Source organism: Zalophus californianus, chromosome 4 (assembly GCF_009762305.2).
Source record: "Zalophus californianus isolate mZalCal1 chromosome 4, mZalCal1.pri.v2, whole genome shotgun sequence".
Classification (NCBI taxonomy): Eukaryota; Metazoa; Chordata; class Mammalia; order Carnivora; family Otariidae; genus Zalophus; species Zalophus californianus.
Window position 1 is genome coordinate 118,610,348 of NC_045598.1, and position 23,428 is coordinate 118,633,775.

At 39.8% G+C, this 23,428-nt stretch overlaps 1 pseudogene; it reads right to left on the bottom strand.

Annotated features, from left to right (window-relative positions):
- Nucleotides 1-797: 797 nt before the first annotated feature.
- LOC113925878 lies at nt 798-22,808 on the bottom strand (annotated as a pseudogene).
- Nucleotides 22,809-23,428: the final 620 nt, after the last annotated feature.

A 23,428-nucleotide genomic window follows, 5' to 3' on the forward strand; every position in this document is an offset into this window, starting at 1 on the left:
ACTTCATACTTGGAAATACAGGAGACCCAGAACTTTCCCCTCCAAGTAGAGGGCACAGTTCAATCTTAAATTCCAAAAGAACATCTACACAATCTATTAGTATTTACAGCTTTGACATTTGGCAAGGAATTTTGACTATGCCCAGCTGAGAAGCAATAAAACTCCTTTGTGAACAAATTGCTTTGGTATTGAGGGTCACTGCCTCAGTATGAGTGAAGTCAGTCAAGGAGAAAACTAACCAGTTCAGAGTGTAGTCCTAATGGTTATGCTTTAATGGAAAGTTAACTCATTATTTGAAAGTTAAACTACCATTTCTAATCTGTCTTAGTATAACTAAGATTGAAGGTGGACACTCTGAGTTGTAATTCATTAATACACCTTGACATTATTAATCTCTTCATTTAGTATGTTCTTAATGGCAAGGGCAGTAAAAAAAAAATGTTTCCACCAAACAAATAAAAAATCAGATGTGTACTTTTAACAAATTAATTATTTCAAGTTATATTTATTGAAAACTTACTATGCCTAGTAGCAGGTGGATACAAAAATGTATGGCATTCTTTTTTTTTTTTTTGGTGCCAATTAAATACAGTTTTATTTAAGACATTGTATTTTCCACTTAACAATACAGTGCTTATAGAGTGCAATGTTTATTTCCTTTCCCTATGCATGTATTCCATATTCAAGTATCAAGAATGTCCAGTTTATTTACTATAGCAGCTCAACATTAAAACTGTCATGGAATTTGCTACAAATTTGGGTCCTTCGAATATTTTATGGGGAACAATGCTAGACCTATTCTCAGGTTGGCTTAATCAACCTCTTCAATGGTGGGTCCAGAGGAGGCACCACCAGAGGGAGGAGCTCCACCACCAGGGAAGCCTCCAGGCATTCCTCCTGGCATGCCCCCTGCACTCTGGTACAGTTTGGTAATGATAGGATTGCAGACTTTCTTCAGCTCTTTCTGCTGGTGTTCAAATTCTTCCTTCTCTGCAGTCTGGTTCTTATCAAGCCAACTGATGATTTCATTGCACTTGTCAAGAATCTTCTGTTTGTTCTCATCATTGATCTTGCCCTGACGTTTTTCATCTTCAACAGTTGCTTTCATGTTAAATGCCTGAGACTCAAGTGAATTCTTGGAAGACACCTTGTCCCGCTGTTTCTCATCTTCAGCTTTGTACTTCTCAGCTTCCGGGACCATGTGCTCAATGTCTTCCTTGCCCAAGCGGCCCCTGTCATTAGTGATGGTAATCTTGTTCTCTTTTCCTGTGTTCTTATCCACAGCAGAGACAGTGAGGATACCATTAGCATCAATATCAAAAGTGACTTCAATCTGAGGAACGCCACGAGGGGCAGGAGGTATGCCTGTGTGTTCGAACTTGCCAAGTAGGTTGTTATCCTTGGTCAGGGCACACTAACCTTCATACACCTGAATAAGCACACCAGGCTGGTTGTCAGAGTAGGTAGTGAAGGTCTGTGTCTGTTTGGTAGGAATGGTAGTATTATCCTTGATGAGAACAGTCATGACTCCTCCAGCAGTTTCGATGCCAAGAGAAAGTGGAGTGACATCCAACAGCAGCAAATCTTGAACATTTTCAGATTTGTCTCCAGAAAGGGTGGCTGCCTGGACAGCTGCACTATAAGCAATAGCCTCATCAGGTTGATGCTTTTATTCAGTTCTTTCCCATTGAAGAAATCTTGTAGAAGTTTCTGAATCTTGGGGATACGGGTAGAACCACCCATCAGGACAATATCATGGATCTGAGACTTGTCTAGCTTGGCATCCCGAAGGGCTTTCTCTACAGAGTCCAGGGTGCCACGGAACAGATCAGCATTTAATTCTTCAAGCCAGGCACGAGTAATAGAGGTATAGAAGTCGATTCCTTCATATAGAGAATCAATCTCAATACTGGCCTGTGTGCTGGAAGAAAGTGTATGCTTAGCACATTCACAAGCAGTTCGGAGACAATGAACTGCCCTCTTGTTTTCACTGAGGTCCTTCTTATGTTTGTGCTTGAACTCTGCAATAAAATGGTTGACTATTCTGTTGTCAAAGTCTTCTCCACCTAAGTGGGTGTCTCCAGCTGTGGATTTGACCTCAAAGATCCCATCTTCAATAGTAAGGATTGACACATCAAAAGTGCCACCTCCTAAGTCAAAGATCAGCACATTCCTTTCAGCACCAACCTTCTTGTCTAAGCCATAAGCAATAGCAGCAGCAGTTGGCTCATTGATGATTCGAAGTACATTGAGACCAGCAATAGTTTCAGCATCTTTAGAAAACAGCTGTCTGGTGATCTAGCCCAGCGTTCAATGAGCTGTATGGCATTCTTTTACCTCTAGGTGCTTCTCATTTAAGGGAGGACACAGATAATCAAATAGATGAAGACAATTTTATGTTAAGTATCCAGCAGTGGGTAAAGGGGTGGAGTCTCATGTGATTTAAGGAAAAAGAGAGGTTCCTTTTGTCTAGAGTGATAAAGAAGGATTTCATTGAAAAGAGACACTTGAAGGATGGTGGGATTTTGAAGGATGCCTCTTAAAGGATGGTAGGATTCTGAAAGAAAAATTGAAGAAGAGAGTGTGGTCCCTGAACGTATAACCTATGAGACACAGGAACTACTATTTCAAAAACCATCTGTGGTTTCCTCTAACACCTTCAAGTTTTTTCAGAGTTCCATGCATTGGATGACTAAGCCAAATGGCCCAATTATCTCCGAGGAAGCTCAAAGATAGATTTAAAAGGCAGATAAAGATTTCTACATCATACCTAAAAAGACCTCAAGAATGGAAGAAGGCATTCCAATCTGCACCAACATTTACCAATTCTAGGATATAAATAGCACATGGAAGTTCATAAGCTGCCTCTCACCGTCAGGTTGACCTACCTTGGCTATAGAGCCCAAGTCATGAGTACTTGTGGGAGCCACAAATGACAGCCCGAATGATCCTGTTAGGTGTCTTAGCCAAGACAAAGTCAGGGATGCTTATGTTGACTTTCCAGTGTCTGACATGACACATGGTACCCAAAAGGGGGCCCCAAAATATGAATTAAAGAAGAAAACAGAAATCAAATCGGTCTTAATGAATACAATCTTCATATCCTCTTCAGCTAAATCTCAATTACTAGACAGGTAGGGTCAGCCAAAATTTATATTAAACAAGCACTTGGGGGTGAGATGAGAGAAGAGGATAGAAGATTGTTCATAGGATTAGAAAATGGTCATTAGGAATGATGTTAATGCATTCAAGTCATTCTATGTCTTTCTTCATGCCTTTCAGTTTGTGTGATGCATCTGTAATGGTTATATACTTTCTGTCCACCCTACAGGCTTAATGAATCATCATGCAATCATCAAATTGGACTCTATTCTGATTTTCTCTCTAAATATTGGAGAACACAACTCTCTCAATGGCACAGCATTGCCCTGTTTTATCATCTGCCAAAATAATTATTCAAATTAGTTATTACTTCACTCACTGCTCAATTCTGGGGTGTCATTAGTAATAATAAATATCATCTTACCTAACCAGTCTTCAATTAGGCCCAAGTCAATTCCTATTTACACTACCCTAGAAATTTATCTAGGAGATTCACCAAAAGCCACTTTCTATCCTTCCTTTTTACACAAACATAAAAAAGTTACAGAATACCTTATGCTGTCTTGCAGATGAAACCCTCAGATATTCATACTCCTTTTACTGAGGTAAACAAAGCAGATGTTATTCACACCATCCCTATTTTACAGATAAGAACAGGGAAGAACATAACCTGCCCAATGCCACACAGATGGGATGTGCCTGTCCCTATGCTATTCTGCTAAACTGAGCTGTCTCCGACTTCAACGAGGCCTTTCATTCTGAAATTACTGTTCTCCACCCTGTGCTCCAACCCTCCACCCACTGCTCAGCATCACACTTGTTCTAATTCCGGACTGGGCAAGAATAAAATGTAGAATGCTTTCATTGAAAGCACTGTACTAATTTTCTCAGATTGTTTTCCATGATGACATTTACTTCTTCTGGCAGCTTCCACTGTGTCATTTAGGCCATTTAATTGGTGTGTCTCTATCTTCGGGGGCACATGAGGTTCCTGAGCCCATTTGGGGAAAAAAAAAATGGAGTGGTCAAATTTCCTCACAGCAAATCCATAATTTAACCCAAAGATTTAATTTCCTTCCCCTGATCCATTGCCCTTGAGGTGAGATTCTTTTGCAAAAGGAGGCCAGTATCTACTTCTGCACACTCTGCTTTATATCAGATCTTTATTACCCTTCTGAGAGACAAAGTATGGGCAGCAAGTCAATGTGTCCCAAGGTAGAGTTTTCAGGTCAATAAAACAACTGCTTAAGTCTTCAGATGTGAATATCAGAAAGTGAGTTTCATCTAATTTCATAAACTTAAAATATATTTTATCCACTGGACTTTGACTTATTAATAGAGGAAGAAAATCAACACACTCAAAGAATGTAATAAAGACCAATTTTAGCAATTCTGAGTAAAGAAATCATCATCAGTAATTGGTTTTCTGGAATAAAATTTGATTTATTGTAAAAAAAATATATCTACATTCCACAGAAGATTTAGAACTTTGTTCTCTATGCAATATAGGAAAAAGCATCTTGAATACAAAGGTGTTCTTTCCCAATATAGTTATAAAAATAGACATTATAGGGGCGGAGCAAGATGGCGGAGGAGTAGGAGACCTAGATTTCGTCTGGTCTCAGGAATTCAGCTGAATAGGGATCAAACCATTCTGAACACCTACGAACTCAACAGGAGATCAAAGAGGAGAGTAGCAACAACTCTCTGAACAGAGAAGCGACCACTTACTGGAAGGTAGGACGTGCGGAGAAGTGAATCCGAGGCAATATTCGAGAGGATAGACGGCGGGGGAGGGGGCCTCTGTACGCCGCTTCTGGCAAGTGCTAGAGCCGCGGAGCACAAAATCGGACCTTTTAGAAGTCGGCTCCGCTGAGGGACGTCGCTCCAGTGGCTAAGTGGGGGTGGAACCCTCGCGGGACAGTGGGGTCTCAGGACCCTCGGGGTCACAGAAAGACCGGGGGTGCCTGAGTGCGGCAGAGCTCCCAGGTATCGGAGCGGGGAAGCCGGCTGCAGAGACGGAGCCAAGGCGCGGGCTCTCAGCTCGTGGTGGCCATAAACTGTGATCCGCGGCCCAGTCGGGCCACTGCTCCTGCAGCAGGGACCCAACAGGTGGCAGATCCGGGGAGACTCCCCTTCCTTCCCGGGGCGGAGCGGCGTGGGAACGCACCGCAGGGATCTGCTGGGTTTGGAGACTCCACACGGGGTCGGGTGCCAGAGATACAAACACTCGGTCACAGGCTGGGTGAGCACGGAGAGCGGCCGGAGACCAGGGACAAGGGAGTGACTGCTTTTCTCTGGGGGCGCACTGAGGAGCGGGGCCCCGATTTCTCAGCTCCTCCGGGTGGAGATTGGGAGGCCACCATTTTTGCCCTGGTCCTCCAAGGCTGTACGGAGAGCTTGCAGGGAACAAAAGCTCCTGAGATCAAACCCGAGCAGCTTGCTTAGCCCGGATCGACAAGGGCGGGGCAATTCAGCCTCCGGCAAAGACATTTGGAAACCACAGCAACAGGCCCCTCCCCCAGAAGATCAGCACGAACAGCCAGCAAGCCAAGACCAAGTTCACCGATCAAGGAGAACGGGAGAACTCCAGTGCTAGGGGAATACTGCACATAGAATTCATGGCTTTTTTTTACCATGATTCATTAGTTCATCAAAGTTAATTTTTGTTAACTGTTTTTTTTTTCTTTTTCTTTTTCCCTTTTTCAACCAACATCTTATCAATCTCTTTTTAAAAAAAAAAAAAAAAACATTTTTTATTTTTCATTTTTAGAGTCATATTTTATCCCTTCATAGTAGTTACCCTTATTTTTGGCATATATATATAAGTTGTTCTCTCTTTAAAATTTTGAGATACACTTTCTTCTAACAGATAAAAATATACCCTAAATCGCTAGTGTATGGTTCTGTTCTAGTCTCCTGCCTAATCACATTATCTCCCTTTTTTTTTCTTTTTTAAATCTTCTTTCTTTTTTCAAACAACTTCTTATCTTATCAAGTCCTTTTATAAAATCTTTTATAATTTTCATCTTTACAGTCATCTTCTATCCCTTCATTGTATCAACCCTTATTTTGTACATATATGTCTTTCTTCCTTTAAAATTTTAGGAGGTACTTTTTTCTAACAGACCAAAATACACCCAAAATCTAGTGTGTGGCACTGATCTATGCATTAGCCTGATCATATTTGATCACATTCTGCTTTTTTTGTATTGTTCTGTTTTTGTTTTTATCTTTTTTTCTTTTTTCTTTTTTTTTTCCTCTTTCTTTTTTCTTTCTTTCCCTTTCTTTTCCCCTGGTTTCAGGTCTTTTCTGATTTGTATACAATATATTTGCTGGGGACGTTGTAGCATTTTGTTCTCTCATTCATCTATTCTCCTCTGGACAAAATGACAAGACGAAAAAAATCACCTCAGCAAAAAGAACAAGAGGTAGTACCATCAGCCAGGGACCTACTCAATACGGACATTAGTATGATGTTGGACCTAGAGTTCAGAATCATGACTTTAAAGATACTAGCTGGGCTTGAAAAAAGCGTGGAAGTTATTAGAGAAACCCTTTCTGGAGAAATAAAAGAACTAAAATCTAACCAAGTCGAAATCAAAAAGGCTATTGATGAGGTGCAATCAAAAATGGGGGCACTAAATGCTAGGATAAATGAGGCAGAAGAGAGAATCAGTGATATAGAAGACCAAATGATGGAAAGTAAAGAAACTGAGAAAAAGAGGGAGAAACAACTACAGGATCACGAGGGCAGAATTCGAGAGATAAGTGATTCGATAAGACGAAACAACATTAGAATAATTGGGATCCCAGAAGAAGAAGAAAGAGAGAGAGGGGCAGAAGGCATATTGGAGCAAATAATAGCAGAGAACTTCCCTAATGTGAGGAAGGAAACAGGCATCAAAATCCAGGAGGCACAGAGAACCCCTCTCAAAATCAATAAAAATAGGTCAACACCCCGACATCTAATAGTAAAACTTACGAGTCTCAGAGACAAAGAGAAAATCCTGAAAGCAGCTCGGGAGAAGAGATATGTAACCTACAATGGTAAAAATATTAGATTGGCAACAGACCTATCCACAGAGACCTGGCAGGCCAGAAAGGACTGGCAAGATATCTTCAGAGCACTAAACGAGAAAAATATGCAGCCAAGAATACTACATCCAGCTAGGCTGTCATTGAAAATAGAAGGAGAGATAAAAAGCTTCCAGGACAAACAAAAACTAAAGGAATTTGCAAACACGAAACCAGCCCTCCAAGAAATATTGAAAGGGGTCCTCTAAGCAAAGAGAGAGCCTAAAAGCAGCAAAGATCAGAAAGGAACACAGACAACATACAGTAACAGTCACCTTACATGCAATACAATGGCACTAAATTCATACCTTTCAATAGTTACCCTGAATGTAAATGGGCTCAATGCCCCAATCAAAAGACACAGGCTATCAGATTGGATTAAAAAACAAGACCCATCCATATGCTGTTTGCAGGAGACTCATTTTAGATCCAAAGACACCCCCAGATTGAAAGTGAGGGGGTGGAAAACCATTTACCATGCTAATGGACACCAAAAGAAAGCTGGGGTGGCAATCCTTATATCAGACAAACTAGATTTTAAAACAAAGACTGTAATAAGAGATGAGGAAGGACACTATATCCTACTTAAAGGGTCTATCCAACAAGAAGATCTAACAATTGTAAATATCTATGCCCCGAACATGGGAGCAGCCAATTATATAAGGCAATTAATAACAAAAGCAAAGAAACACATTGACAACAATACAATAATAGTGGGGGACTTTAACACCCCCCTGACTGAAATGGACAGATCATCTAAGCAAAAGATCAACAAGGAAATAAAGACTTTAAATGACACACTGGACCAAATGGCCTTCACAGACATATTCAGAACATTCCATCCCAAAGCAACGGAATACACATTCTTCTCTAGTGCCCATGGAACATTCTCCAGAATTGATCACATCCTAGGTCACAAATCAGGTCTCAACCGGTACCAAAAGATTGGGATCATTCCCTGCATATTTTCAGACCACAATGCCTTGAAACTAGAACTCAATCACAAGAGGAAAGTCGGAAGGAACTCAAATACATGGAGGCTAAAGAGCATCCTACTAATGAATGAATGGATCAACCAGGAAATTAAAGAAGAATTAAAAAAATTCATGGAAACCAATGAAAATGAAAACAGAACTGTCCAAAATCTTTGGGATACAGCAAAAGCAGTCCTGAGAGGAAAGTATATAGCAATACAAGCCTTTCTCAAGAAACAAGAAAGGTCTCAAATACACAATCTAACCCTACACCTAAAGGAGCTGGAGAAAGAACAGCAAATAAAGCCTAAACCCAGCAGGAGAAGAGAAATAATAAAGATCAGAGCAGAAATCAATGAAATAGAAACCAAAAGAACAGTAGAACAGATCAACAAAACTAGGAGCTGGTTCTTTGAAAGAATTAACAAGATTGATAAACTCCTGGCCAGACTGATCAAAAAGAAAAGAGAAATGACCCAAATCAGCAAAATCATGAATGAAAGAGGAGAGATCACAACCAACACCAAAGAAATACAAACAATTATAAGAACATATTACGAGCAACTCTATGCCAGCAAATTAGATAACCTGGAAGAAATGGGTGCATTTCTAGAGAAGTATCAACTACCAAAACTGAACCAGGAAGAAATAGAAAACCTGAACAGACCTATAACCACTAAGGAAATTGAAGCAGTCATCAAAAATCTCCCAACAAACAAAAGCCCAGGGCCAGATGGCTTCCCAGGGGAATTCTATCAGACATTTAAAGAAGAATTAATACCTATTCTCCTGAAACTGTTCCAAAAAATAGAAATGGAAGGAAAACTTCCAAATTCATTTTATGAGGCCACCATTACCTTGATCCCAAAACCAGACAAAGATCCCATCAAAAAGGAGAATTACAGACCAATATCCTTGATGAACATGGATGCAAAAATTCTCACCAAAATACTAGCCAATAGGATCCAACAGTACATTAAAGGATTATTCACCACAACCAAGTGGGATTTATCCCTGGGCTGCAAGGCTGGTTCAACATCCGCAAATCAATCAACGTGATACAATACATTAACAAAAGAAAGAACAAGAATCATATGATCCTCTCAATAGATGCAGAAAAAGCATTTGACAAAGTACAGCATCCTTTCTTGATCAAAACTCTTCAGAGTATAGGGATAGAGGGTACATACCTCAATATCATAAAAGCCATCTACGAAAAACCTACAGCGAATATCATTCTCAATGGGGAAAAGCTGAGAGCTTTTCCCCTAAGGTCAGGAACGCGGCAGGGATGTCCACTCTCACCACTGCTATTCAACATAGTATTAGAAGTCCTAGCCACAGCAATCAGACAACAAAAAGAAATCAAAGGCATCCAAATCGGCAAAGAGGAAGTCAAACTCTCACTCTTTGCAGATGATATGATACTTTATGTGGAAAACCCAAAAGACTCCACCCCAAAACTGCTAGAACTCATACAGGAATTCAGTAAAGTAGCAGGATATAAAATCAATGCATGGAAATCAGTGGCATTCCTATACACCAACAACAAGACAGAAGAGAGACAAATCAAGGAGTCGATCCCATTCACAATTGCACCCAAAACCATAAGATACCTAGGAATAAATTTAACCAAAGAGGCAAAGGATCTGTACTCAGAAAACTATAAAATACTCAGGAAAGAAATTGAAGAAGACACAAAGAAATGGAAAAATGTTCCATGCTCATGGATTGGGAGAACCAACATTGTGAAGATGTCAATGCTACTTAGAGCAATCTACACATTCAATGCAATCCCCATCAAAATACCATCCACTTTTTTCAAAGAAATGGAACAAATAATCCTAAAATTTGTATGGAACCAGAAGAGACCCCGAATAGCCAGAGGAATCTTGAAAAAGAAAAGCAAAGCTGGCGGCATCACAATTCCGGACTTCCAGCTCTATTACAAAGCTGTCATCATCAAGACAGTATGGTACTGGCACAAAAACAGACACATAGATCAATGGAACAAAATTGAGAGCCCAGAAATGGACCCTCAACTCTATGGTCAACTCATCTTTGACAAAGCAGGAAAGAATGTCCAGTGGAAAAAAGACAGTCTCTTCAACAAATGGTGTTGGGAAAATTGGACAGCCACATGCAGAAGAATGAAACTGGACCATTTCCTTACACCACACACAAAAATAAACTCCAAATGGTTGAAAGACCTAAACGTGAGACAGGAGTCCATCCAAATCCTAAAGGAGAACACAGGTAGCAACCTCTTCGACCTCAGCCGCAGCAACTTCTTCCTAGAAACATCACCAAAGGCACAGGAAGCCAGGGCAAAAATGAACTATTGGGATTTCATCAAGATAAAAAGCTTTTGCACAGCAAAAGAAACAGTCCACAAAACCAAAAGACAACTGACAGAATGGGAGAAAATATTTGCAAATGACATATCAGATAAAGGGCTAGTATCCAAAATCTATAAAGAACTTATCAAACTCAACACCCAAAGAACAAATAATCCAATCAAGAAATGGGCAGAAGACATGAACAGACATTTTTCCAAAGAAGACATCCAAATGGCCAACAGGCACATAAAAAAGTGCTCAACATCGCTCGGCATCAGGGAAATCCAAATCAAAACGTCAATGAGATATCACCTCACACCTGTCAGAATGGCTAAAATTAACAAGTCAGGGAACGACAGATGTTGGCGGGGATGTGGAGAAAGGGGAACCCTCCTACACTGTTGGTGGGAATGCAAGCTGGTGCAACCCCTCTGGAAAACAGTATGGAGGTTCCTCAAACAGTTGAAATTAGAGCTACCATTCGATCCAGGAATTGCACTACTGGGTATTTACCCCAAAGATACAAATGTAGGGCCCCAAAGGGGTACGTGCACCCCAATGTTTATAGCAGCAATGTCCACGATAGCCAAACTGTGGAAAGAGCCAAGATCTCCATCGACAGATGAATGGATAAAGAAGAGGTGGTATATATACACAATGGAATATTATGCAGCCATCAAAAGGAATGAGATCTTGCCATTTGCAACGACGTGGATGGAACTGGAGGGTGTTATGCTGAGTGAAATAAGTCAATCAGAGAAAGACATGTATCATATGACCTCACTGATATGAGGAATTCTTAATCTCAGGAACAAACTGAGGGTTGCTGGAGTGGTTGGGGGTGGGAGGGAGGGGGTGGCTGGGTGATAGACATTGGGGAAGATATGTGCTACGGTGAGCGCTGTGAATTGTGTAAGACTGTTGAATCACAGATCTGAAACAAATAACGCAACATATTTTAAGAAAAAAGAAAAAGAAGAAGATAGCAGGAGAGGAAGAATTAAGGGGAGTAAGTCAGAGGGGGAGACGAACCAGGAGAGATGATGGACTCTGAAAAACAAACTGAGGTTTCTAGAGGGGAGGAGGGTAGGGGGATGGGTTAGCCTGGTGATGGGTATTAAAGAGGGCACATTCTGCATGGAGCACTGGGTGTTATGAACAAACAATGAATCATGGAACACTACACCAAAATAAATTATGTAATATATGGTGATTAACATAACAATAAAAAAATTAAAAAAAAAGCAAAAAAAATAGACATTATAAAGCATTATAAAATAAACATAAAAATAAACTTAGTTATACAAATGAGAACAATCTCAAAAGAGAAATATATATATCTGTGTGTATATATATATGTGTGTGTGTGTGTATATATATATTTGTATATATATAGTATATTCAACACATATATACACACATATATAAATGTATATATATACATATACATATATAAAGCATGTATATATATATATATATATGCTTTACATACACATATGAGAATCAAACCCACACTGGTTTCCAGGGTCTGTGTTGGCTATTAGATCTGTCCACTCCCATCCATATCTGTCCACTACCCCTCTCCAGGGTCCTTGGAAACTATCCTCTAGAAAATGCTTCAGCATTCAACGGGCTTCCTTACCCATTGGCTTCAAATTTGGCCAAGGTGAGGCACCAGCAGGAGATTGCAGCTTGGGAAGAGAAAGAAATCAGAGTATTTTTTCCCTGAGCTATCTCCCTCCCTAATGGACCAAGATTAGCGATGGTTCTGTTCCATGACCAAAGGCCATAGGTCAGACTGAGTAGTCTTCTAAGGATGTCTCCTCTTCTTGCCCTTTTAGGCCCTAATGGTGGTAACAGCTCCCTCCTAATGGTGGTAACAGCTCCCTGCGTTTCGCTTGTTTCTTAGCTCTGGGGTATATCACCAACCCAGCAGGTTATCTTTACCTCTCCCTTCACCTTTGTAATTATGTGTTCATTAAACTCTCTTCATTTACCCGGTTGAATGTGCCATCTGTTTTCTGTCTGACCCTGAGTGGCCAGCACCCATTCTCCCCGTAATTGGGGTGCCATCATTCCTACCATCATGCTCTTCTCTATCTCACTCCCAAGACCAAGCCTAACCTACAACAATGGACACTAAGCAATCCCAATGCTTTCACCCTCTCAGCCACTGCATCACATCTCCCTTGTAGGTTTTTGGGGCCCTGAAACACAGTGATGGATTTGCCTGTCATGTTCATCTGATGGGACTTCCAAGGCAAGGATCATGCTGTTACATCCCTGACAGAAGGAACTGGACAGACCAGGTTTACCTCATTTTGCCATCATGTCTGTCCTTTCTAGCTCCCTCTCCCTCTAACGGGACCCAGCGATTGAAGTCCCAGAACTGCTCATGGGTTTTTCTTTGCCAACTGACTGTGTAGGTCTCTAATCACTGGCTGCTATGAGGCTACCCTGTTCGTGGCCATGTTCCATTTTCCTTTAGGGAGTCCCTTCCTTTATTCCCATACCTACCTCTAGAAATTGGATGAAAACTCCCCAACGCTGAGTCTTTGCCCAGTTGCCACCTCTGGCTGTTGGCAACTCTCTCTGGACACCATGTTCTGCTAGCCTGGTTTCAGCCCCAGAAATTCATCCAGTGCCTCCAGTGCCCACTTAATGTAGCTGCCCATTCCAACTGAGCTTACCCTCTGTCTCACCAGTTAACAATTCTTCAAGGCATTTTCTTTGACCATTTCATTACCAGAATGAAATTTAGACCCTGCCTCTCCTCTTAGTGGGGCATGCTTGAGGAACCATAAAAAGCTCTAGGCCACTAACCAATAGGTTTTCTCCACCCTCCCCCACCTTCCCCTGCAGTGGAAAATGGAAGCTGATCCCTAAGAGTAGAGAAACTGTTTTAGACACTTTGAAAGACAAGGTCCAGAACGAATTTCTTTTGAATAAAATATTACATGTAAATTAGCACTTTTCCCTCTTCCATTGCCTCACAAAATCTTTTTTTAAATGTTCATTTCTTAATAGTTCACTGAGAAAGTGGAGCTGTCTGTGGCATGCTTCATGCTGCCTGCATCGAGGTGGTGGGGGGTGGAAGTGAGTGCTTTCTGAGTCCCTGCTATATGGGGCTACTGTTTTATTTTCCAAATCAAGGAAGGGAGGAAACACCTATTTATCCGACTTGTCTTTAATTCTCCATCTAATTCCCTGGGGAAGATAATTACTAATTAAACTGCTTATTTCCAAAACTCTAATTTGTATCAAAAACAATAAAGCAATCAACTAAAAAGTAAAAGCACGGATAAATCAACTAGTTGTTTTCCCAGCTGCTTTTGTTTATTTGCTTAATGAAACAGGTCAAAAGACACCACCGAATTGTTCCATTTATCTTTGGTGTGCCCAAGGGAATAGAGGAGCGACAGTTGCTGCAAACCCACTCCAAAGTCAGCATTCCCTCTTGGTTATGCTCCGTCGCTGGAAGTACTCACATATTACACGATTTTTTAGCAAGATTGCTAGTAGGAGATTTAAGTGGTGATGTAATTGGGAAAGAAAACATTTGGCATTTTAAGTTTTCATCCATTTTTTGGAGTATATGCCAGTGTTAAAGAAATGGAAAATCAGATTTTATTCAAAATTTGGAAAATATGGGACAACACATCTTCTAAAACTGAACTTTGATTCTTTTCATGAGCATCAGAGATGTAGAAAAATAAAACATCTAGCTTTTAACTTCTCAACTAATACTAGCATAAAATTCAAAGCTCTTAGCTGGACCCTATGTGATCTTGCTCCCGGTTTCTCTCTGACGTCATCTCTGTCCATGATCCACTTTGATCTCAGGACCTTGGCTACAGTATAGTCCTTAATGTACCACAGACAGGTCAAGCACACCCTGCCTCAGGGCCTTTGCACTTGTTCTTCCCTTTAGAGAGATATGTTGGCAGATGACTATCTCCCTCACTTCAACTAGGTCTTACCTCAAATGGTAACTCACTGTAAGGACTTCTTTCCATTTTATCAAGACTTTCCCCTCCAGAACCTTCAACCCCTTACCCTGCTTTGTCTTTATAACAGTGACCATTCCCTGAGCTAGTATTAAGTAACGATTTATTTGTTTATTGCTTGTCTCTCCACTAAAGGGCAAGAACTTTGTTTTTAAACAGGTGAATTTTATTATAAATGTAACATCTCTGCAAAAACTCAGTGGTATATTAATGTTTATTTTAAAGTCTTTCAGAGCTTTGGGTGGACAGCATCTTAAGGAATCGAGTATTTTTATTCCCAGCTCCAATAAAAAAAATTACTTTGCACATGTAGGTGTTTAATAAATATTTGTGAATTAAAAAATTGAAAGAATGACTGACTCTAATCTCCAATTGTCAATAAATCTTCCACTTTTCAAAATCAATTTGTTTTCCAGGCTCTGCAAGGAAGGTGTTGTTCTCAAGAGGATATTTATTTACCACCACTACTTTGATCTCTTCAGAAAGTAAAAATGGTCTCTCTTTTGAAAACAGAATAGAATTCCAATACACACTGCATGGCTGGTAAGCTTGTGTATCTACTCATGTGAGCCAGTTTGCCACACAATAAAGCTGAAATTTACACACTGGCAAGTCCAAAAATGTAACAAGAAAACCCTTCTTCAAACAGATGCACCTTTTCTTCTGAATAACATAAGATGCATGAAAACCTATCAATCCACATTTTTTGTTTTTATTATATCTTTTTTAAATTTATTTATTTATTTATTTATTTATTTATTTATTTATTTATTTATTTATTTGACAGAGAGAGAGAGAGAGAGAGAGAGCACAAGCACGGGGAACAGCAGAAGGGGAGGGAGAAGTAGAATCCCTACTAAGCATGGAGCCTATGTGGGGCTCGATCCCAGGATCTGAGCAGATGGCAGACTCTTAACTGACTGAGCCACCCAGGTGCCCCTCAATCCACATTTTTTAAACCTTACTCACAAATATGTTTTAAAAAAGACTTTATTGAGACATAATTCACATACCATAAAATTTATCCTTTTAAAATGTAAAACTCAGTCATTTTTAGTATAATCAAAGTGGTACAATGATAACAATGATCTAATCATTGAACATTTTCCTCACCCTAGGAGAAAACCCTATACCCGATAGCAGCCACTTCTCATTCCCCTCTGACAACCACTCATCTACCTTGTGTTTCTATGGATTTGTCTATTCTAGAAATTGTGTATAAATACCAGCTTCTTTCACTAAGCACAGAGTTTTCAAGGTTCATTTATTTTTCATTGATAAATAATATTCTATTTTGTGGATATACCACTACCCATTCCTCAGTTGATGGACATTGGGGTTGTTTCCACCTTTTGGCTATTATGAATAATGCTGCTATGAACACTGATGTATACATTTTTGCCTGGACATATGTTTTCAATTCTCTTGGGTACATGCCCTGTAATGAAATTGGAGTCATATGGGTAACTATATTTAACATTTTAAGAAACTACTGAACTGTTTTCCACAGCAGCTGCATCATATTACATTCCTACAGCAATATATGAGGCTTCCAATCTCTCCATGTTTTTGTGAACATTTGTTTTTTTCTGTCTTTTAGATTCCAACCCTTCTAGTAGGTATGAACTAGTATCTTGTGGTTTTGATTTGCATTTTCTAATGATTAATGATGTTGAACATCTTTTCATATGCTTGGAGGTCATTTGTTTATATCCTTTTTTTTTTTAAATTTATTTATTTGAGAGAATTAGAGAGAGGAGGACGAGAGAGAGAGAGAGAGTACATGAGAGGGGGTTGGGTCAGAGGGAGAAGTAGGCTCCTCACTGAGCAGGGAGCCCTATGCGGGACTCCAGGATCATGACCTGAGCCAAAGGCAGTTGCTTAACTAACTGAGCCACCCAGGCATCCCTGTTTATATTCTTTAAAGAATATGTTCAATTTATTGAATGTATTATTTATTCAAATCTTTTGCCCCATTTTTCAGTTGGATTATTTGTCTTTTTATTATTGATTTGAAAGTGTTCTTTATATATTCTGAATACAAGTCCCTTATAAAATAGAGGATTTGCAAATATTTTCATGCATTCTGTGGGTTGTCTTTTCATTCTTAGTTGTACCCTTCGAAGCACAAAAGTATGACATTTAAATGAAGTTTAATGTATCTGTTTTTAATTTTGTCACTTGTGCTTTTGAAGTCAAATCTAATAAACCATTGCTAGTCCAAGACCACAAAGATTTACTTCTATATTATTTTTCTAAGAGTTGTATAGTTTTAGCACTTATATTTAAGTCACAGATCCATTTTGAGATAATTTTTGTATATGATGTGAGGTAGAGATACAAATTCATTTTTTAATGTGGATATGCATTGTCACATATTTATTAAAGAGACCATTCTTTTCCTATTGAATGGTCTTGGCCCCCCTGCTGGAAATCAATTGGCCTTAGATGTACAGGTTTACTTCTGGACTCTCTGATCTAACCTATTGATCTGAATGTCTATCCTTATGCCAGTACCACAGTATTTTGATTACTGTTACCTTGTAGGAAAAAACAGTGGCAATTATCTTAAGGTAGAGCTTTTGAGGGGGACTGAACTACCCTCACTCTTTCCAGGGGCTGCTAGGCTGCTGATTTTCATAGCCACCATGCTTGTAAGGCTATTGGCTTCAAGACCACTGCTGAGTTGGGAGAAGAAGATGGGAATAAGGCAAGTTAAGATACCACAGACTTCTTGTTCTAACCTTAGTTCAGCCACTTTTCATTAATAAATGCTCCTTAGATTTTTTGTAAGCATTTCACTAATTTCCAGAGTTTTGAGTGTTTGTTGTTGTTATTGATTTGTTTATTTTCATCAGTGTAATTGTTTTTATGAAGTAGCAGATTTTCAAAGACACGTACTCCACCATTTTGGATGTGCTTCTACTCCATCCATTTTTTTTCTTTTCTTGCACTCCATCCGTTTTTTAACATACAGTTAATTGTGAAACTGGCTAGGCCTTCCACTCAAACCTCTGCAATGTGGCTTGGCGCTCACTTTGGGCCACATGTATTGCCTTATTTTTCCCAAACAAGTTGTAATGAGAAGCCTTGAGGCCAAGAGTCCCTGCTTTCCAGGGAAAGTAGCCCAAGTGCTGCTCTGCTGAGGAGATGGTCTTATATACACAACTTACCCACACTTAGAAACCACCAAAGTGGCTCTTCCTTTGAGAGGAGCAGAGAGAAGGAAAGAGGGATGATGGGAGAATTTTGAATCTCAGGCTATACCCCTAGAGATTAAGTAGCTAAACAGAGAGGTGAAGCTAATGCTTCCTCAAGTCGTTGAGAGTCCTTGACCTTGGAGACTAGAGGAGGAGGAATGTGAGGGGAAGTGAAATTCTCCAGTAGTAAATAAGCAGACTGGTATCTCCACAGCATTGAGAAGGAGGAACTGGAAAAGGCATGGGAGGGGGACATCCTGCAGGGGTGCTATTTAATAGTTGATATTTCACCAGAAGTAGCTGCTTCTACCTAAGGGACATGGTTGAGTTGGTATTGCCTATAAAACACTCCCACTAGTCAGTCATCTATTAAATTATTTCTTCTTATATTCAATTTTATCAACATTATTTTCAGTCGTTCAGTTGCTGGTGTAAACTGAGAAAAAAAGTATCTCTGGAAATGTGAACAACACAAATGTGAACAACAAACACTTAAACTACTTTATTACAATTTGAGTAACAGATGGACAGAGCAGAGAGTATTTCTCCAGTGTCAGAGTTACATTTACTAAAGCAGTTGGCAAATGGATTATAATCATTTTCATCCTTTATTACACACCTCATAGGGACTCCTGCTATTGTTGGTGGTACTTGTTGACTTTGACCTTGTGCAATTAATTTTCAAATAAGCTAAAGCTGACTCATATGTGACACAACATGTGCCTTTATTCATAAGAACTACTGATTAACGAGATCAATTGCTGTTTGAATTTGATTTCTGTTTCCAAGATTGGATCAGCAAGAGATAACCAAAGACTTTTTAGTGTCCAATATTTAATTTTACAGTACCCTGGAAATAAGTATATTTTGAGGCTCTTGGTAAACATATCAATTGTAACTGTAAAACAGAATAAGGTTAATTATGTTAAAGTCAATGTGTTAAGTGCAGGAAGAAGGAAGATATATTTATATTTGAGAGTTTTTTGGATTAATCTAGACACAATGGCTAAAACATTTGTGATCGAAAAATTCTTTGGGATTAAATTACTTTGGAAGATTTGTCCTCTAAAGACACTCTATCGGAGATTGAAGTTCATGCCAAAACTCATTTACCCTGAAGTAAATCTGTGGAAGACATTTCACAGGAACTAAGAATGCTAAAATATTCCTTGCAGTGGGAAATAGAAATTTTTTTCAAAGGGATAGATTTTGAACATTCTTTAAGACTGTCTTTGGGGAAGGGAATACAAATTTTTATACAAAGACAAATTATGCTGCCAAAGTGTGGAAAGAAGCCTCTCATTTATAGAAACTTGACAGTCCCAGAGGGTTCCCTGGGAGAGAAGAAGGGCTAACTACAAAATGGTAACTAAATGCACAACATGAAGGAAACAGATCTTTGTAGACAGACCCAAGGCTAGACCTGCATACTTGGGAGTGGGAATAAGGGGTAACTAACAAGTCAAGACGTGTAAAGGAGGTGTGTTAGTCAGGGTTCTCCGAAGAAACAGAACCAAGTGGAGGGGGGAGTTTTATTATGAGGAGTTGGCTCATGTGATTATGGAGGCTGAGAAGTCCCACAATCTGCCATCAGCAAGATGGAGACCAACCAGTGGTGTAGTTCGGTCAGAGTGCAAAGGCCTAAGAACCTGAAGAACTGATGATATAAGTCCCAGTCTGAGGGCAGGGGATCAATGTCCCAGCTCATTGTCAAGCTGAGCGAGAGAGAATTCTCCCTCAGCAGGATTAAGTTAAGACTGCTGTAAAGGGTTCTTGACACGTTCTAAAGCTACTCTTACCATGTGAAATCATGTAATATGTGACATAGTCGAGTCTCCAGCAAATGGTTTGTCAAAATTCAAAGAACAAAGACACAGATAGTTTAAATCATTTTATTGATAGCCTCTATTTTCTTCATGGTGATAGAAAAGCCTCCTAATAGGAAATCTATGCAGCTTACCTGTGGAGATCAACAAGGGATTGATGGCCTATTAGGGAAGTTGAGGAATTCTAAGAAGCTTTATTTTCTGCAATTGCATTTACTTGGAAAGAGTAGAAGGAACTGACTGGGGCCACTGAGGCTAAATGTAAATAATTATAAAGAAATAACTGTTGATTAAAATATGAGTAAATTGTAAAGGGGAAAGCAAACTTTATAAAATTAAGCAATAATCAGTATAATAGCAATTATTTTTGCTGAAATTAAAGATATTATGATCACACAAGAAGGATTCTTATTAATTAGGCTAATGTTTCCTTTGCAATTTAAAATTCTACAAATATATTTTTATTTGCTTTTGAGAATAGATAATAAAATAGGTTAAAAATTGGCCTAATAGTTTAAAAATTCCAAGTGTCCATGAAGATACAGGGTAACAAGCGAGTGTCCCTCTTCCTTTAACCTTCTTCCCCCAGTGAGGGCCTCAGTTATCAATACAGTGCTATTTTATGCATTTACAAACACCTCAGTAAAAAAGTGACAGAATCATGAATCATATGTCAACTATTGGAATCAAGGTAGCTTAGAGGAAGCAAGAAACCAAGAGGTGATGACTTGAATTGGAATGCTTGAAATTGAGATTTGTTGTTATTACTTGATTAAACCCCCACTATAAGACATGTACCATATTAAATCCTTTATTTGCATTATTTGTTTAATTCTCCTACCATTCCTAAAAATTATCCTTGTGCCAAGAAAACAGAGCCTCAGAAAAGTTATATAAATTGCTCAGAAAAGTTATATAAACTGCAGCTAGATATATGTGAAAGAACAGCTTTAAGCAAAATTAGAATTACTCCAAAGCACTTCTTGGCTACAAAATATTTCTTTATTTAAAAAAAAAAAGGACTTTCCACAGGCTAAGTATTTTTCAGACAGCAGGAATGTGATAACTTAAAACATATCTGCAAATTTAAGGATACTCCTTCCCATTAAGGGCTGGAGTGTCTGTCCCCTCCCCTTGAACCTGAATGGGCCATTGTGACTCTATAAATATAATTTGGGGGAAGTGACACTGCATTACTGTCTTTTTTTTTTTTAAGATTTTATTTATTCATTTGCAAGAGAGCACGCACTTGAGGGGAGGGGCAGAGGGAGAGGGAGAAGCCGACTCCCCACTGAGCAGGGAGACAGACTGGCCCTGGGGCTTGATCCCAGGACCCTGGGATCATGACCTGAGTCAAAGGCAGACGCTTAACCATCTGAGCCACTCAGGTGCCCCAACACTGCATGACTTTTAGGCCTGGACTAGAAAAGGCCATGCAGCTTCTGGCAATTTCTCCTAGAAGAGCCCCAGCTACCCTTGTCTTTCAGCCATGGCACCAGCCATGTGAGCAAGGAAGCTTTTAGCTTGACTACTGCCTCAACCACTGTCTAGCTACAACTGGGTGAGAAACCTTGAGGATTAATAGTAATAATAATAAATTGTTCTTGCTTCATCCACTGTTTGAGGGTGTTTGTTTTGCAGCAGTGCATAACTGGAACAGTGAACAACTATGGCAAGTTTAACACATGGAGATACAATGGAATCTTGAGTCAAAAGGCACTTCTCCACCTTACATTTTGTTTTATCCACACACGTCCTTGCTGGAGGCACAATAACAATAATTGAGTATGATTTTTTTTAAATGCATCTGCTCAGATTTCTGTTATCTTTGCTCTCTCTGTCCTACAGGTATGTCTGAGGTTAATCCCCTCAGCGATGTTTGATTTCATTCTGTGTCTTCTCAGTTTGAATTACTTGGTTGCTACACTCTCCTATGATTGCCGCCAGAGGCTGAGACCAGCATTGCCCAGGAAGATAACTGTGGCGTCAATAGCCATTTATTTCGTGTACCAGATCTTCAGTTGCTGAAGGCCTGTAACTGCACAGAATCGGGGGTACTGCTGTGGAAAGCACAGTCTGTTTTCATATACATAGCATTCTTTATATTTGCCTGTTTTTTTTTTTAAACATTTGTGCAACCCAGATCTAGGAAAAACAATGTATCAAAATATTTTAAAGTTAGGCACTGAATTCTGACTCTCACTTCTTGGATTTTGTCTTTCTCTGATGCTCTCCCGGCTGATTTCATTCTTTGCTTATCTAGTCCTTCTTCACCGCAAGGCTGTGAGCCCCTTACCTTTAGAAAACACGTCTTAAAAGAAGATAGCAGGAGCGGAAGAACGAAGGGGGGGGAAGTCGGAGGGGGAGACGAACCATGAGAGACTATGGACTCTGAAAAACAGAGTTCTAGAGGGGAGGGGCGTGGGGGGATGGGTTAGCCTGGTGATGGGTATTAAGGAGGGCACGTTCTGCATGGAGCACTGGGTGTTATACGCAAACAATGAATCGTGGAACACTACATCAAAAACTAATGATGTAATGTATGATGATTAACATAATATAATAATAAAAAAATAAATAAAAATAAATTTAAAAAAATAAAAAACACATCTTACTTTCTTTATATCCTCATACCAAATCACCTAACTTTTTGTGGGCTTAACACATCACTATGGAGGTAATGGAATAGTTTGAAACTGGGTTTTTTAATAACAGTAGGAGTTAAGTGTGAAGTGAAACAAAGAATAGATTGTACCATCTCTGTACATGTCCCTTATATTCCTGGGAAGCTTCCAGGGCTTCTGGTCTACAAAGTAGGCTCCAGTTGAGCCCTGGATCCCCATGATGTCAACTGGTGTCATGCTGGTTAAGACCATTGCCCAAGAAACAAACCCAGCTTGAGTTTGTCTGGACTCACAAAAAACGACACTGGGGTTCCCAGGAGCCCAAGGATCTGAAAGTGATTTCAGGAAGGATCTGGCCCCAGGCTCTGGGATCCTCCCTCTCTTCCTTGAACACATTCTTTCCCTCCTCTGTCTGGGGGCCAGCTTTCTCCTTTCCCTTTCTCCTTTCGACATAAAAAACTCGAAAACCCCCAGCTCTGGAGTTTCTCTGATACCTTATTAGGAGTATCCTTTGAGGTTGCATGAGCCAGGTTCATTTCTGCAATGGCAGCTATGCCCACAGTTTTTGTCAACAGCCCCTTGACTACTGACAGGCATTGAAAGAACCTCAAAGCCAGCAGAGATGGAGGGGGAAGGCTCTGCACTTTGGGAAAGCTCATGCTCACTTTATTCCTCTACAGCAGAAGCACCTGGAGGCAGGAGATGAGAGCAAAAATCAAGAATCTAGAGTCTGGGAGAGCCCAGAGGCTTGCCTATGTGTCCAGTTCTATCCTGTGGACAGAGAGGTCCTGAGAACAAAGAGTGGTATAGTTCATCTCTCCATTGTTGGCAAATGGTTCTCAAGAAGTTAGTTTTGACCGCCTTTCTCCCTAACTAGCTGATTGGAAAGGGATGCTGAAAGGGCATGAGGAACCGAGGATGGAGAAGCAGCTTGCAGGTGTGGGCTTTAAGCAGATACTTCTGAACTTAAGCATTACCTCCTTGCCTGTCCTGCCAATCTCAACAAATTCCTTAGTTCCACTGTATAAACATGGCTGTTGGAAGCCCAGTCTTGGGCTTAAGGGCATGTTTGTGTGAAGTGGGTGATGATACAGAGAGAAGTAGGCTCAGTAGATAAGCCAAGAGGAATCAATTGCAGATGCTGTTAAAAATGCTTCTCTGATAAAGATAGACAAGGAATCCCTGGTTAAGCCAGTTTTTTGCTACACCACCTTTCTGAGCTTTGAATAAAATTATGTTCAATGTGAAAGTCATTGAATGGCCAAGAAGGGATGTTAAG